The following is an 18,454-nucleotide window of genomic DNA, read 5'->3' on the forward strand; positions in this document are numbered from 1 at the left end:
TGCTGAACTGGGACATTCATCAGGATAGAGTACTCCTCGAGGGTAGGTGCTAGCTGATAATCTTGAAATGTGAAGCATCTGAGCTCTGGATCATAAAACTGAAGAAGTGTCTGCAGAGGCACCAGATCAACTACTGTCTTCAATACTGTCAAGATATCTCCATACTGCCCAACAAAACTCTTCAGACGATCATCTGTCACAAAGCTACCCAACTCAATCAGTGAAGTCAACGGCTCACGATGAAAAACGTAGATACAAGTCTTCCGCTTCGGCTCTGGGACTGTTGCCATCTCTATCGGCGAATCAAACTCTGGAATGTACCTGAGAAATGATATGCATGCAGAGATTAGTTTTTTTTCTTCTTTTTTTCTTTTTTTTTTTTTTTTTTTTTTTTTTTTGCGTATCTTTTGAAAATAAATATGCTATGATGCACATGATGCAGACACAACTGGCGGGCGGTGCATCTCTGATCACAAAGTCGAAGCTTCGGTCTAAACTCAGAACCCAAATCCAACTTAAAAGATCCAAGGTCAACTGAACACACTGTCTGAACAAAGTCACCAACAGAACCGAGTCACCAACAGTACCTGTAATGATTAACCCTTCCCCACTCACGGGTGTAGTCTAGGTCAACTTCTCTACATCCCCAGCAGAGTCGCCAGCTGTCGCATCACGCGAAAAACCGGCGGGAAAAGAAAGAAACAACAGAGCCGCCACCGTGCGTTATTTATCCCAAAAGAGGGAAAGGAAACGCTCAGAGTAAACCTAGGAAAGAACATGGTCTCGCGACCAAAGAGAATGGGTTCGGGAGTCGGTTATGCGAAGGGAAGGTATTAGCACCCCTACGCATCTGTCGTACTCGACGGGATCCACGCACAAAAGGAAGGAAAAATGGTTGCTAAAACACTGCTCAAACTCACACACACTGGCTGAAAAGAGACAAAAGAAACTGACTGAAACTGACTCGGCAGGATATCGTATCCTGGGCCTACTTAGTCTATCAGGCATAGACATCAGAGTCGAAGTAGTTCGGACTGGGGAAACGACACATGCTCGCTAGGATATCGCATCCTATGCATACGTATCTTCTCGGACGAGAGAAGAATCAGAGCATTCGTAGCTCGGCTGACACGCACACAAACAAACAGACAAAGGCAAACGTGGAGCCCGAATGCCAATCACTGGACTTACATCAGCATCCGAACCAAACAAACCCACACTGGAACCCGAATGCCACTCGATGGTCTTACATCAGCTTCCAAGCACACAACAACATAACAAGTTAATAGGGAGTCGGGGACTCGAGCCTATAACTGTCAAGCACACACTCAAACAAACAGACAACGAATTGCTAAGGAGTCAGGCACTCGAGCCTAGCAACTGTCAAACGACACACACAAAAAGAAAAAGGGCGCCCGGAGAGATCAGCTCAATCTCCTGCCTACATACTTCATCTGGTGTGAAGATCAGGGCGATGTAGTTCCCCTACGCAGGGACAAAGGATCTAGCCTAACCATATAACAAAGGGAGACACAACTCTAGGGAGACTACGACTCGAGCCTAGACGTTGTCATGCAAAGTCGACCCTAAGTTAAGGTTTCTAGCTAAATGGCACAAGGGCCAACCTATCCTAGACACGGCTTGCACAGGAAGCAAGGGTCTCGATTGCAACTAGGGCAAGAGAAAGGGGAGATCTCAATCGCAACGAGGGCGAGAGAAGAGAATTAGTGTTAGTTGTTAGTCAAACTCGACAAGACATCGCATCTCGTGCCTACGTATCTCATCTGGACATGAGAATCAGAGTTGCCGTAGTTCGGCTAAACAGTTACTGTTGGTTTGTGTTTTTTAAGTGGACAACGTCACTGCACAATCTACCTGAAGCTCGACCTTGGGAGACTTACTCATCTGTAGTAGAAGGAGTTAACGTATCCTTAAGAGGGGATGGTGTTTGTTTGTGTTTTAAAGAAACAAGCAAGAAAGGAAGTCCTATACGAAGGAACCGTGCTACCTTAATTGACATGCAAACGAGACTACGCGGAGTCTAACAACCTAGGGGATATGATCACACCACACAAGCACACACAAACACATTCAGCATAAAGTAAACACACCAACAAGGGGGCTCAAACATGGGTTAGATTTTAGTCGAGGGGTCACATCAACCTCAACAAACAAACCTCTGGAATGGGGTGAGTATTGCTCTTAACCTTGCCATTGAGGGGCTAAGGTGAAGCAGATGAAAGGAGATGAGGGGTGTGCCTCATTGCTTCTATCCCTGGCCTGGGAGAGCATTTGACAAGAATGTGTGGGTTCAGAAAGTGGGAACCCTTCTACACATTAGATACTGACTCAACTGTGCAATTGCACAAGATCTTGGGTTTTTATCTGAAATGCATCAACACAGTGGTGTGAGCAAAACAGAAGACACACTGAATAGCAGGGGATAGGTTGCTTATCCCTTGGTTCTGCCAATTGCCTCTTCACTTAGGAGGTCTTTGACTCTGTACAAGGACAAATTAAACATACACAAGCATTGCCTCTTAAGGAGGACTTCAGACAGTTTGCCCGGCCAAATAACAGGCCGGGTCTCCAGACTACATGAAGAGAGAGTAATTATACCTCAAAAGCAATTGCTAAATAGCAAAGCAAGCAAATAAAGCAACTAAAGGGTACCTGAGAAAAATCAAACAAATCAGTTCACAGTTCCACAATTAAATCAGAAAGAAAGGGAACAAACAGTTAACAGTAAACAGAGGTGCCAAAGCACAAGGCCAAACTCATATGAGTTACACCTACAAAACAAAGGTTAGCACATAATATGACCAAAACTCAAACAAATTGGCATGGTTTCTTTGAAGCACTATGCTCAACCTGAAACAGATGAACTCAACATAAGTCCAAAGGACCACTAGGACAAGCCTAGGGTCAAAAACAAATAAGAAATCCAAAACAGCAAACCAAATTCAATCAAAGTCAAGTTCAAGCATTTAAGAGGCAAACACAATTGGATTCAAACTCATATCATGCATCATTGTCATTTCATAGACCAAAGAAGTCAAAACATGGCAAAAGGAGCACACAAAAGGTCAACAGCAAGACCAAGCTCAAAAGCAAACATAATCAATTCCAAAAATTATGAAATAAATCATACTCAATCACAATCCATAACATAGCATGCATATAAAATTTCAGCTCAATTGGATCATGGGAAGATGGTCAATTAAAATCAGGAAGTCAACACAATTTCAAATGTGCACAAAGAAGTCAAACATACATGAGTCAACTTCAAAAAGTCATAACAAAATGGAAACAGATGAGAAATGGATGGGATTAACACCAATGCAAAGCTCAAGATGTCTAGTATGCACATGTGAAATTTCAAGATCATACAATAAGGCATGAGGATTTCACAAAGGATTTGGCAAGAAGTGTCACATAAAGTCAACATTTGACTAGGCAGGGAAGAAAATTCACAAACAAATAGGAAATGGCATCATTAAATCCAAGAAAATTCATGCACAAACTAGGCATATGAGAGAACATTCATGCAAAATTTCAAATTATTTGGAAGCCAGGAAGCATGTGAACAAAAATCATGAATTTGCATATCATTGGTGTGACACGAATTGTCACACCCTTCTTCAGAAAATCATATCTCACACACCACAAATGATAAATGCACAAACTTGACATGGAAACAAAGGTGAATGAGTGTAAATTAACCACACAAAAATTCAGGGGCAATGGATACATCATCATCATTTCACAAAAGGAATGGCAAAAGGTGTCAACTAGGCATACATGTTAAGAAACCTAATAGCATTTAAAATCCAGCCAATCAAAAATTCAGCAAAAATCATGATTAAATAATAGACATTCATGTGAAAAGGATGGAAAAAATTTCATGATTTTTGGGGTTAAATTGAGTGAGAAATGAATTTTACAAGTTGAGTGATCATTGGAACCAAACATGAACAACTAACATGGATAACAAGTCAAAGGTTTGACCAGCGTGGCAATTTGGTAAATAAAACCCTCACTTATCTAAACACTGCGTTTCAGCCAAAGCCACGAAATGTTCTTATTGGTCAGTTCCTCAATGGAACAGTGAATTCGCAGGGCAAAACAACAAGCAACCAATCGTGATTCAAGTTCAAAACCCTTAGGGTTTAAGAAACAGCATAGCAGCATCATCTCCATCCAATCATTATGAATAAATTTCAAGCATAGTTTCACAAACATCATGGCAATAATACTCATGCAGACATCAGCTAGCAACAAACCAACCTAATTTTCATGCGAATTCTGGGCAGGTTCAAAGGTTTAAACTACAGGGTGTTCATCATCTTCATCAAAATCATCAAGAACAAGCATGCCCAGAAAATGAAACTACACACACCAATACGACCAGCAAGCATCACTCATGCATATTCTAACAATCATCATCACCAATTTGAGCTCACAAAAGAGAAATCCATAAAAACAAGTTTGAACATAGAACTTCAAAGTCAGATTTCTCTTCATTCAGCTAAGCATTTTCAATGGTTCAAGGTGCATTGTAACCAGCATCAAAAAATCTATCCTAGACATAGCATGATTTGATAAATGGAGTAATTCGAAATCTTACCAATACTGAAGCAAAATGATGATGCAGTTGCTATTTGACTACTTTAGCTCGAAACAGATGTTCTCTTGGCCTTGAAATGATGGATGATGAAGCTATTTCAACTCAGGAATGCACGAGCTAGCTTGAGACATAATCTTCCATGAGAGAGCTTGCAAAAGAACAGTGAGTTTCCTCTGCTTACAGTTGAGGAACAAGGTCCAAAATGGCTCCCAAAGGTTGTCCAAGTGATGAAGGAAGCAAAGGTGCTCGTGGTTCTCTTGAAGTTTTTGACAGAATTTTGCAAAGATGAAAAATGCAAGAACGAGGGAAAAGAGAATTCTGGTGAGTTTGTGGCTGTTACTAGGGTTGAGAATGACTGAAAATCTCCTTTATATTTGCTGTTTAACATTGCTTAATCAAGTGCTAACCAAGCTTTGCTCATTTTAACCAATTTGCTAATTTTGCACTTTTGGCCAAAAGGGTGGTGTGTGGTAGCAAGCTGCACGAATTCTGGGCTTTGGCAAGTCTCAAATGACCATTAAAACAATTTCCAAATGGCCAATTATGCTGAAAATGGATAAATCAAAAAGTCAACCATTGGTCAAACTTGAATTTTAATGAAACAAGTCAAAAAATGCCATTTTGATTGGCAAGGTTTTGGTGAATGATGAATGAATTTTTGGAAAGAGGGGATTAAATGGAGTTTGTAGGAAAAAACCCCATCAAATTTGGCCAAAGGAATCATGAGATATGGCCATTTGAAGTTCATGAAAATGTGAAAATGAAATGATCATATCTTGCAAACCATTCATGGGATTTAGGTGTTCTCTGACTTTTTGAAAATGGGAGAACAAGATCTTCAACTTTCATGTTGGGCAAAAATTCATTTGAAGCTTGTATCATGATGCAAGTTGAGGATCAAGAAGTTTCCATTTTTGGCAGTTAAAATTACAGGTCCAGTTTCTATTTTTGGAAATTTTCTGATTGGCTTCAAATTCTTCAATGATATTGATTGCCATGACACATGAGGCCTATTAGGACATGAATAAGCTCTCTCAAACCATTTCCATCCATCAAAACCATAGAATCAACCACAGTTGACCAACTTTGACTTTTCTAGGGTTTTGCTTGACTGAAGCATCTTCTGATGAATTTCAAACCCTAATTCTTTGAGATCTTGATTCCAAATGATGTCCCAAGTCATATGAACTCTTGATTATTGATCATGGTGCCCAAGTTCTGCAAGAATGGCCACCATCCACTGCAATGAATGACTTTGACTGATTTTGACCTAATTGACTGATTGTGCATGAACTGATGACCTCTGAACATCCAACCCTTGACTTAAACACTTCAAAAGGACTCCCAAGTCATGTGAACTTGTTGAACAAACCCTAGGGCCTTGGCTCCTTGAGAAACAACCTTGCTTGCTTGGTTGACTGATCTCCTGATCAGTTTGACCTAATTCTTGGCTTGCTTGCTCTTGAGGCAACTGGGGACAATGCAATGCTATGCAATGGACCATGATATGCTATGACCTAATATGAGAATGTATGTACAATGATAGGTGCAAATTTGAGGTGCTACACTTCCAAATACCTATTCACCCCGAAGATCAAGAAAAAACTACCTTTACATGCCCTTATGGAACTTTTGCCTACAGACGAATGCCTTTCGGCCTTTGTAACGCCCCAGCTACTTTCCAACGTTGCATGATGTCAATCTTCGCAGATTACCTAGATGGTATCATGGAAGTGTTTATGGACGATTTCTCGGTTGGCGGATTCAATTTCCACAATTGTCTTGCTAACCTTGAGAAAATCCCGGAGAGATGCGTGGAGGTGAACCTCGTGCTAAATTGGGAAAAATGTCATTTCATGGTAACCGAAGGAATAGTTTTAGGACATATAGTTTCCAAAAAAGGTATAGAGGTAGATAAAGTTAAAATAGAAGTTATAGAAAATCTAAAACCACCAAAAACAATCAGAGAAATCCGAAGCTTTCTTGGACACGCTGGATTCTATCGGTGTTTTATTAAGGACTTCTCCAAAATAACAAAACCGTTAACTGGACTTTTAATGAAAGATGCTGAATTCATTTTTGATGAAAAATGTAATGACGCATTTAATCTTTTAAAGCAAGCATTAATCTCTGCACCCATTATGAAACCGCCCGATTGGTCGGAACCTTTTGAGATAATGTGCGATGCCAGTGATTATGCAGTTGGAGCCGTTTTAGGACAGAGAAAAGATAAAAAAATTACATGCCATTTATTATGCCAGTAGAACCCTAGATGCTGCCCAACTTAACTACGCAACAACCGAAAAAGAATTACTCGCTGTAGTTTTCGCTATAGACAAATTTAGATCTTATCTAGTAGGAGCAAAAATTATTATTTACACCGATCATGCTGCCATTCGTTACCTATTAAGTAAAAAAGATGCCAAGCCCAGGTTACTCCGATGGATTCTATTACTACAAGAGTTTGATTTAGATATAAGAGATAAAAAAGGCACTGAGAATGTAGTAGCCGATCACCTTTCTAGGCTAGAACATCTAAAACTTGAACTAGTACCCATAAATGATGATTTTGCCTATGATAGACTGATCACTAGAGCAGAAACCATTGAAGACAATAATCTAGATCTTTATGAGCACCCCCAAAATTCCTTAGCAATAAGTAACGTACCTTGGTATGCAGATTTCTTTAATTACCTAGCTGCTGATATAGGACCCCCTGATCTTGACTACCACCGCAAGAAGAAATTCTTCCACGATGTGAGAAACTTCTATTGGGATGAACCACTCCTTTTCAAAAGGGGTAAAGATGGCATTTTTCGCCGTTGCGTTCCAGAAGAAGAGGTAAATAGTATTATCGAGCATTGTCATTCTGCACCTTATGGTGGGCATGCGAGCACCTCTAAGACATACGCCAAGATTCTTCAAGCTGGCCTATTCTGGCCTACCATGTGGCGTGATGTCTATGCTTTCATTGTCAAGTGTGATAGATGCCAACACACTGGAAACATTTCAAGACGTGATGAAATGCCTCTAAGAAACATTCAGGAAGTAGAACTCTTTGACGTGTGGGGTATAGATTTCATGGGACCCTTTCCACCATCCTTAGGAAACAGGTATATTTTAGTAGCTGTAGACTATGTGTCTAAGTGGATTGAAGCTATAGTTGCACCCATAAACGACACTAGGGTAGTAATCAAACTATTTAAAAACTATATATTCCCTAGATTCGGAACACCACATTTAGTCATAAGCGATGGAGGATCATACTTTATATCGAGAATATTTGACAAACTTTTAAGAAAATATGGAGTTAGGCATAGAGTAGTAACACCGTACCACCCACAAACTAGTGGCCAAGTAGAAGTATCTAATAGGGAGATAAAACAAATCCTAGAGAAAATTGTTTCTATTTCTAGGAGAGACTGGTCTCAGAAGCTTCAAGAAGCATTATGGGCCTATAGAACCGCTTTCAAAACCCCTATAGGAACTACTCCTTATCAACTAGTTTATGGAAAATCCTGTCACTTACCTTTCGAGTTAGAGCATAAAGCCTATTGGGCCATTAAAACTTTGAATTTAGACTACCTAGCTACTGGAGAAAAGCGTACCCTAGACATTCATAAATTAGAAGAGCTTAGGCAATCGGCCTACGAAAATGCAAAAATATATAAAGAGAGGACAAAAGCCTATCATGACAAAAGAATAGTAAAGAAAAACTTCGATGTAGGCGATTCTGTTCTCCTTTTCAACACTAGGTTACGACTCTTCCCTGGAAAGCTACGTTCAAGATGGACTGGTCCTTTCGAAGTATCCAAGATTCTGAGATCAGGAGCCGTAGAAATCAAGAACTAAACGTGTATTCCATTCATTGTAAATGGACAAAGACTGAAGCTCTACGAAGGAGGAGACATTCCAGCATACTACTCAAGCCACACCCTGATTGATCCACCAATTCCTACTACTACTACAGGTGTATAAATTCTAATCATCAAGCTAATGACGTTAAACAAGCGCTGCGTGGGAGGCAACCCATGGTTTTTCTTTTCATTTTACTTTTTTTCGCATTTATTTACATTTATTTTTATTTTATTTTATCTTATTTTGCATATAGACTAAAAATTTGAATGGTTTGCATTTTCAGGATCACTTTCTTAACTTTTACAGGATGCAGGGTTTTGATGACATGCATGTTGCCTATAGAGATAATGCTCAGAGGGAGCGCTACATTGCTTTGTATCAGCGCCCTATGGCACCCACACGTTATCCTGACCAGCACTGTATGGAGGCACTGGGTATCGAGCCGAGTATCAGATTCCTGAGCCACCAACTTCACTGGGACGAATTTGTTGATGACTTGAATAACACATACAGGAACCTGACTTTGAAGTTCCTGAGTTCATTCGACTATGACCCATATTCTGGACCAGATGGGTATGCTGCTTTCAGACTTTTTGGAGTTGAATACTCCTTCAGCCAGAAAGAGTTCGGCGACTTATTGGGCTTCCAGACCACTCCTGATGCTATCTCGGAGACACCTATGGGATATTTTCTGGGTAAGGAGGTGGAGAAGTTTTGGAGTGATATATCAGGTGGCGGAAGCCAGGATCCATCTACGCAGTTATCCTATGTCATACATAACCCAGCCTTCAGATATTTTCAGATGATATTAGCACATTCCTTCTTGGGAAGACAAGATGCAGAGACACTACTGAGTGAAGAGGAGATCTTCCTATTATTTTACGCATCCCAGTCTCGCCCAGTAGCATGTGGGAACTTTTTATTGAATAATCTCAGCGGTATCTCTAGATCCACCGAAGGAGTCATCTATGTTGGTGGAATCATCACACAGATTGCTGTCGCTTTAGGTCTGTCTCGCAAGCTGTCACATCTTCGGATCTACTGTGGACACACTACCATGGACATCGATTTCTGTTTGACCAAAGGATTGATGAGGAGAGCCTTTTTCCACCCATGTCAGTTCCGATTGCTAGTCGACAGTGAGGCTATCCATTATTTCACACTGCCAGACCCTATGATGACCAGTGTGCATGATCCAACGAATTGGAGTTATGCTCTAGAGGGCCAGGGAGAGACCGTCGAGGCACCGAGATCACCACCCGCTGCTGAATACACGCCTACACCACCATCTCCTAGAATCACTGTTTTCTCTAATAATCATTCATTGCAGACACCCGACATACGCACCCAGATTGTTGAGTGCCGTAGAGAGATTGCAGAGCTTAGACAGGAAGTGGCGGACCTAACTTTACAGATAGGAGTGTCTGATCTCACCCATGCTACTGAAGCCGATTGTCTATATCATGAGATCGCAGAGCTCAGGCAGGAGATAGTCGTGCTCCGTGGATCCACTCAGGCAGACGACACCCCTAATACCTGATCTCACCATTTCATTTTATTTCTCTTTTATATATTTATCGTATTTGCATTATCTATTTTATATTATCGCATTTAGAATATTATATAAACCACTACTATACATTAGTATTTCTATTTTTATCTATATATGTTTTATATTTATTTTATTTACATTTTAATTTTTCAGTTATTTATTTATTTATATTTAATTTCTGTTTTTGTTTTTGTTTCAGTTTCACTTTTTATTTTTCGTTTTTACTTTTATAAAAATTGTGCAAGACGAAGAAACTAGGAGAATCACAAGACAAATGTTATCCAGACCCCTCAAAGCCAAGAGACAAGAGAAGCCCAAACCAAAGGACCAAAATCTGGCCCAGCCAGATTTTGCCTTGTGGCGCCCGCCATAGGACCTGTGGCGCCCGCCATAGGACCTGTGGCGTCCGCCACAGCGTCTGTAAATGGTCGGTGCAGACCACTTTTCTTCACCATTTTTGCAACTTACAACCTCCAAAACCCATTTTTTCACCTTGGAAAAAAGCCCTTGAACCCACAAAAAGCTCATACTTTCCTAACCATCATACCACACAAATCATTAATCCACTTTCCATTTTCGATTTCATCCGCCGGATTTTGTAAAAATCCAACCTTTTCACCAACCACTTCATCTTCTTCATCCACTTTTCAAGAGCACCAATGGAGTTCAACGGATTCATTCTTCGAGGAGGGAAACCGGGAGAGAGACAAAGAAAAATCATTGAACGGTTGCAAAATCGGGAAATCCTCTCGACAAGGTATGTTGACGAAAACTGTCTCTACACTTTAGGTATCTACCATAGCATTTTCCATTTATTAGACAACTTAGGTTTTCATAATTTCTTTATCAACAAAGAACCCACCTATGAGCGGTTGACAATCGAATTTTTAAGTTCCTTAATTTATGTTGTCAACCCTAACACTGCTAGCACAGTTGGTACTGTCAAATTTAGAATGTTTGCTGTTGAATACCAATTCAGTACCGACGAACTAGCCAGATTGTTAGGGATCCCTCATGGGGAATGTGCTATTTGTGAGGCCCCTTTGGATTCCGAATGGTCTGTTGAGGTATTTTCCTTCTGGGAGCGTTTATCAAACACTTCCATAAACTCTTTTGAAGGAGTTCTTGCCTCAACTATCCATAACCCGGCCATCAGAGTTTTTAGATATCCGTTGGCATGCACTATTTTTGGCAGGGAGAATCCAAATAAGGTTAATGCTAGAGAGCTTCTATATTTGCAAGGAAGCCTCACAAATAGGAGAATTAATTCGGTTTCGTTCATGCTCGCCCATATGATTTTAACTCTGAATAAGGCGGGACCGATTTCTTTTGGTGGATTGATTACGTCTATTACTCGGGCACTTAACCTGAACAATGAGATGGCTACCCTAGACTCCTTAACTCCTCACACAATTAACTTAAAATTTCTGAGAGACATGAAATTGTGTCGTTCAAGGAGAGAAGGAGGTTATATACTTATGGTTCATGGTGTAGCCATCCCATCTATTATTCTACCTTGCACTAGACGTACTGATATACGTGATGAGAGGAATTGGACCTACGATTTAGATGCTTCACCTGTTTTAGGTCCTCTTCCTCCTAACATTCCTGATGAGGCGGGACCACACACTGATGATGAATATGATCAGAGAGAGAGATCTCCCGTACCACATGTATCCCCCCATCATCCTTCACCACCACACACCGCACCATCTTCTTCTTCTGCAGGTACCACTCCTGGCTTCTATATTACAGAGGAGATGTGGCGTGACCACATGGCTAGAGAGCAAAGGCGGGACGACCTACTCTCTAACCTCAAGCAACAAATGACGGACAATATGAACTTCATGCAAGAATCGCAGCGGAGGACAGACAGGTCCTATGACACTGTTCTACAGTCTCTGCAAGTGATCACAGACTCACAGGCCCGTCAACAACATTACCACCAGCAATACATTGCTCTCGTAGAAAACACTCAGGGTACCATTTTAGGTCACCTTCGAGACGTGAGGACCGCTCAGGATGCCCTGCAGGCGAGGATGGATCAAAGAGACCGTCGTCGTACCCGATCCCGTCGTCCACCTCAGAATGGCGAGGGCACTAGTGGTCAACAATAGGTTGCCAGGTAACTCCTCCTTATCTTATTTCGAAACATTGAGGACAATGTTCGATTTAAGTGTGGGAGGAGACTCTATCGTCTTTTCTTTATTGTTTTTCTCGTTTATCGTTTATCGCTTTTTCTTTACTGTTTTTAGATAGTTTATTTATTGTTATTTCCTTTTAGTTGTCTATTTTGCTTTTTAGTATAATGCATGAGTCTGACGAGTCACCAAATATAGTAGATCCTTAGTACAATCCTACCTCCCCATACCTTTAGCCCCACCAAAAAATTTTGCAAAAGAAAATAGTGTTATTTCGAAAGTTTTCAGGTTTTAATGACATGTTTTGAGTAAGGATGCGGTGACTTGGGAGAACTTTGAGAAACATCAGTATCTATTTTAGCACCATAAACTTCGTAAATATAGGAATCATTCTCGAAACCCCATATACCATGGCCTTAATCATCATTTCCGTATAAGTCCTTAGTAGTTTATCTCAGCAGTCAGCTCCGGCCTACGCATCCTCTACGTAGGGGACCGATGCAAATAAGTGAATGATCCAGAAAAAACAAAAAAATAAAATAAAGCAAAAAGGCAACTCCGGTATAGGTGACCCTCACAAAGTCGTTTAAACCAAAGGATTGTAAAAAAATTGCTACAAAAAGATAAAGAAAAAGAAAAGCAGTACCCACTGCTAGTTGGTTCAGAGGTATCTGGTGTAACACCCCGATAAAATATGATAATTATTTAATTTAAGTTAATAGTATATTATGATGATAATATGAATGAGAGGGTATTATTTTTCAAAATAAAAGATAAACCATTCATATATATTATTATTAGTATATTTATTAATTTAATTAAATAATTGGAATATTATTGGATTATTATTATTGGAATAATAAAGTTGGAATCAGTAAAGAGTCCCATTTGGTAAAAAGGGTTTTTCACGTGAAAAGAGAGAAGCGACTCAAAAGTGGAAAAAGGGCAAAAAGGAAGAGCAAGAGAAGAAGGGTTGAAGAAGGGAAAAGCTTGAAGTTAAAGGATTTGCCGGATTAACTCAGGTAAGGGGGGTTTATCGTCGTTTAATGGGTATTATGGGTTAACATGTAATGGGTAGTAATAAACCATTGAATCGACTCTAATTAGGATGATGAATGTTGCAAATTGTGAATTTGTGGATGAATGAGATAGATATGGGTCTATAATTGAAGAAAATTCGTAGGAATTAGATGTAATAAGGTTAGAAATTGTGAAATTGAATGGATATGATCTGTGTTAGATAATATGAACGAATGCTGTGTAAAAAATTGGACTGTGGGAGGTTGGATCTGAGAAATCTCGTAGCAGAGAAAACCCATAGCAGATCTAGAATTTGGTTTCTGGTCATACGCGTATGACACTAGGCCGTACGCGTATGAGATGGCCTGGTACGCGTATGGAGTGAGGCTATACGCGTATGAATGAAGAAGATGATGTTCTAACGTAGTTTGTCTCTGTTGGTACGCGTATGGGAGAAGGGGTACGCGTATCATACGCGTATGAGACAGGCTATACGCGTATGGGCAGAAGTTTGAATTTTGTCCGAGCTGTTGTTGTGCAGTTTTGGTTGTTTCAGCTGAGTGATGTAATTTAACTGATGTATGATATATTAGGGATCATTTCCCGTTGTTTTGAGCAGTATAGGTATTAGTAGAGTGTGCTAATACTGTGAATTATTATTTGGCATGACATGATATGATTCTGTGATAAACATGCTGATGATGTATGATGGTATGCATAATGTTGTGAATATATCTATTATGTATGCAATTGTGGATGGACTGTTTATGGCTTAGAGTGTGAGCATATGTCCATTGTGGATTGTTGTTGATGTTTGCATGCTAGGTGATTTAGCGTGCATAGCATGGCCTTTATGGTGGTAGCTAATTCCCATGGTGAGGAATTAGTGAGTGAGTCACTAGGTCTCAAATGAGTGGGACTAGTGAGCTTGGTAGCCGTATCTGGGTTTGATCGGTGAGGTTGAACTATGTGTTCACGAATAGTCGGTACCGCATGCATGGAGTCTCATTACATAATGTATGTATGGAGTATAATATGAATGGATGTAGTCCAATATTATACGTGTGTTTTGTGTTTGTGTTGAGTATGAGTATGAGTTGATGTTGTCGTTGCTGAATGTGTAATATGATTTGGGTGATGAATGTGTTAATTTACTTAACATTACATGATATTTTATAATGCTTATTATATCGATTGAGGAACTCACCCTTACAGCTATTTTTCAGGTAACGAGCAGTGATTGAGTAGAAGCTAGTGCTTGGAGTCTAGTGTAGTTCCTTAGTGGGTCATGCTCTGGTCTATGTAACATCGGGACGGGATGTTTTACTTTGTCTTCATTTTGGTTGACTGAACAACTTTACATGTAATGTGTTACATGGTTTGCATGTTGTGAGATTTCTACCCGCTGCGAATTATGCAATGTTTTATTTTGATTAATAAATGAGCATGACAAGTTATTTTGGTGAATGGTGTGAAGTGTAAAGTGTGACACCCTGAAATTGCATATCTACTCTGATTTATATTTTGTTGTTTTAATTAATTATTGGGGTATTTTAGAAGGGTGTTACATTAGTGGTATCAGAGCATAGTCGGTCGAGTCGAGTCGTAATTATTCTGTTTCCCTGTATGTGATAGGTGTTGTGTAACCCTATCAGTACTTATTGTTTTAGCTTGTTGGATTAACTCAGAATAGAGATGGCTGGAAGAGGTAGAGACGATGCTGCGATTGCTGAGGCTCTGGGTATGCTAGCTGGAGTACTTGGAGGGAATCCGAATGTTGTGGGAATGGGAGCTGCTCGTCAACTGAGTGAGTTCCAGAGGAACAATCCTCCAATGTTCAAGGGAGCATACGATCCAGATGGTGCTCAGAAGTGGTTGAAGGAGATCGAGAGGATCTTCCGAGTGACTAAGTGTGCCGATAACCAGAAGGTCAGGTTCGGTACGCATATGCTGTAAGAGGAAGCAGATGATTGGTGGGTTGCTGCCCGCACTGAGTTGGAAGCTGCTGGGAGTGCTGAGATCACTTGGGCGGTGTTCAGAGAGAGATTCCTGAGGAAGTACTTTCCAGAGGATGTCAGAGGAAAGAAAGAGATAGAGTTCTTAGAATTGAAGCAGGGCAACCGGTATGTTACTGAGTATGCTGCTAAGTTCACAGAGCTGTCGAAGTATTACACTCCCTATGATGAGGCTACTGGGGAATTTTCAAAATGTGTGAAGTTTGAGAACGGGTTACGTCCCGAGATCAAGCAGGCTATTGGGTATCAGCGGATCAGAGTGTTTTCTGACTTGGTTGACTGTTGCAGGATTTTTGAACAGGATACCAAGGCCAGAGCGGAGAGCTATCAGCAGAGGGTTGATAGGAAAGGCAAGAATCAGAATGATCGTGGGAAACCGTATGCAGCTGGCAAAGGTTTCCAAAGACAGAGTGGGATGAAGAGACCTAGTGGGGGAGACTCCAGTGCCCCTGCTAAGTGTTACAGATGTGGTCAGGCTGGACATCGTATCCATGAGTGTACCAGTACTGAGAAGAAGTGTTTCAAGTGTGGTAAAGGTGGTCACTTGGCTGTAGAGTGCCGGTTGAAGACTATGACTTGTTTCAACTGTGGAGAGGTGGGTCATATCAGTCCACAGTGTCCTAAGCCGAAGAAAGAGAACCAGTCGGGAGGCAAGGTCTTTGCTTTATCGGGTTCTGAGACTTCTGCAGATGATCGTTTGATCCGAGGTACGTGTTATATTAATGGCTTTCCTCTTGTAGCTATTATTGACACAGGTGCGACTCATTCCTTTATATCTTTGGATTGTGCTATGAAACTTAAATTAGAGATATCTGAGATGCATGGGAGTATGGTGATTGATACTCCTGCGAAGGGTTCAGTGACTACTACTTCAGTTTGTTTAAATTGCCCTTTGAGTATTTTTGGTAGAGACTTTGGGATGGACCTCGTGTGTCTTCCACTAGTGCAGATTGATGTTATCCTGGGTATGAACTGGTTGGTGTTTAACCGAGTTTATATCAACTGTTTTGATAAGACTGTGATCTTTCCTGAGATTGAGGAAGGAAAGAGTTTGTTTCTATCAGCAAGGCAGGTGAATGAGGCAGTAGCAGATGGGGCAGAGTTGTTTATGCTGTTAGCGACTTTGGAGGCTAAAGATAAACTGGTGATTTGCGATCTAGCCGTGGTGTGTGATTTTCATGATGTGTTTCCTGAAGAAGTGAATGAATTACCGCCAGAGCGTGAAGTTGAGTTCTCGATTGATTTGGTACCTGGTACTAGGCCGATATCGATGGCTCCGTACCGTATGTCTGCTGTTGAGTTAACTGAATTGAAGAGTCAGCTGGAAGATCTGTTGGATAAGAAATTTATTCGTCCGAGTGTGTCACCGTGGGGCGCACCAGTGTTATTGGTTAAGAAGAAAGAAGGTACTATGAGGTTGTGTGTGGACTACAGGAAACTGAATAAAGTGACGATCAAGAATCGGTATCCTTTGCCGAGAATTGATGATTTGATGGATCAGTTGGTTGGTGCGAGTGTGTTCAGCAAAATAGATTTGAGATCGGGGTATCATCAGATACGTGTGAAAACTGAGGATATTCAGAAAACTGCTTTCAGAACAAGGTATGGACATTATGAGTATTCTGTAATGCCTTTTGGTGTGACTAATGCGCCTGGGGTATTTATGGAGTATATGAATAGGATTTTCCATCCGTACCTAGACAAGTTTGTTGTGGTGTTTATTGACGATATTTTGGTGTATTCGAAATCTGAAGAAGAGCATGCTGAACATTTGAGAATGGTTTTGGGAGTTCTACGAGAAAAGAAGTTATTTGCTAAACTGTCCAAGTGTGAATTTTGGTTAGAAGAGGTTAGTTTTCTTGGTCATGTGGTTTCAAGAGGTGGTGTTGCTGTTGATCCTTCTAAGATAGAAGCGGTATCTAAGTGGGAAGCTCCGAAGTCAGTTTCTGAGATAAGGAGTTTTCTTGGACTTGCAGGTTATTATAGGAAATTCATTGAGGGATTTTCTAAGTTGGCGTTACCGTTGACGATGTTGACTAGAAAGGGGCAAGCGTTTGTTTGGGACTCAAAATGTGAAGAAGGTTTCCAAGAGTTAAAGAGAAGGTTAACTACTGCTCCTATTCTGATATTACCAAGTCCGTCGGAACCATTTGAGGTTTACTGTGATGCTTCTTTGTTGGGTTTGGGTGGTGTTTTGATGCAGAATAAGCAGGTTGTAGCTTATGCTTCGAGACAACTGAAGGTTCATGAGAGGAACTATCCGACACACGATTTAGAGTTGGCAGCTGTGGTATTTGTTCTGAAGTTATGGAGGCATTACTTGTACGGGTCAAGATTTGAGGTTTTCAGTGACCATAAAAGTTTAAAGTATTTGTTTGATCAGAGAGAGCTGAATATGAGACAGAGGAGATGGTTAGAGTTTCTGAAGGATTATGACTTTGGGTTGAATTACCATCCGGGTAAAGCAAACGTAGTGGCTGATGCATTGAGTCGGAAATCATTGCATATGTCTATGTTAATGGTTAAGGAATTGGATTTAATTGAGCAGTTTAGAGACCTGAGTTTGGTGTGTGAGAGTACTCACAATAGTGTTAAATTGGGAATGTTGAAGTTAACGAGTGGTATTCTGGATGAGATTAGAGAGGGTCAGAAATCCGATGTGCTTTTGGTTGATAAGTTTACTCTAGTGAATCAAGGTCAAGGTGGTGAATTCAGAGTTGATGAGAATGGTGTTTTGAAATTTGGTAATCGGGTGTGTATTCCGGATGTTACCGAACTTAAGAAGAGTATTCTTGAGGAAGGACATCGTAGTGGCCTGAGTATTCATCCTGGGGCTACGAAGATGTATCATGATTTGAAAAAGTTATTTTGGTGGCCGGGAATGAAAAGAGAAATTGCGAGTTTTGTTTATTCTTGTTTGACTTGTCAGAAGTCAAAGATTGAGCATCAGAAGCCGTCTGGGCTAATGCAACCGTTGGCTATTCCAGAGTGGAAGTGGGATAGTATCAGTATGGATTTTGTTTCTGGTTTACCGAGGACAACTAAGAATTTTGAAGCTATTTGGGTGATTGTTGACAGATTGACAAAATCGGCTCATTTCATTCCGATCAGAATGGATTATCCGTTAGAGAGATTAGCTGAGTTGTATATTGAGAAAATTGTAAGTTTGTATGGTATTCCGTCGAGTATTGTTTCGGACAGAGATCCTAGATTTACATCGAAGTTCTGGGAAGGTTTGCAG

Source organism: Lathyrus oleraceus, chromosome 4 (assembly GCF_024323335.1).
Source record: "Lathyrus oleraceus cultivar Zhongwan6 chromosome 4, CAAS_Psat_ZW6_1.0, whole genome shotgun sequence".
NCBI classification, from domain to species: Eukaryota; Viridiplantae; Streptophyta; class Magnoliopsida; order Fabales; family Fabaceae; genus Lathyrus; species Lathyrus oleraceus.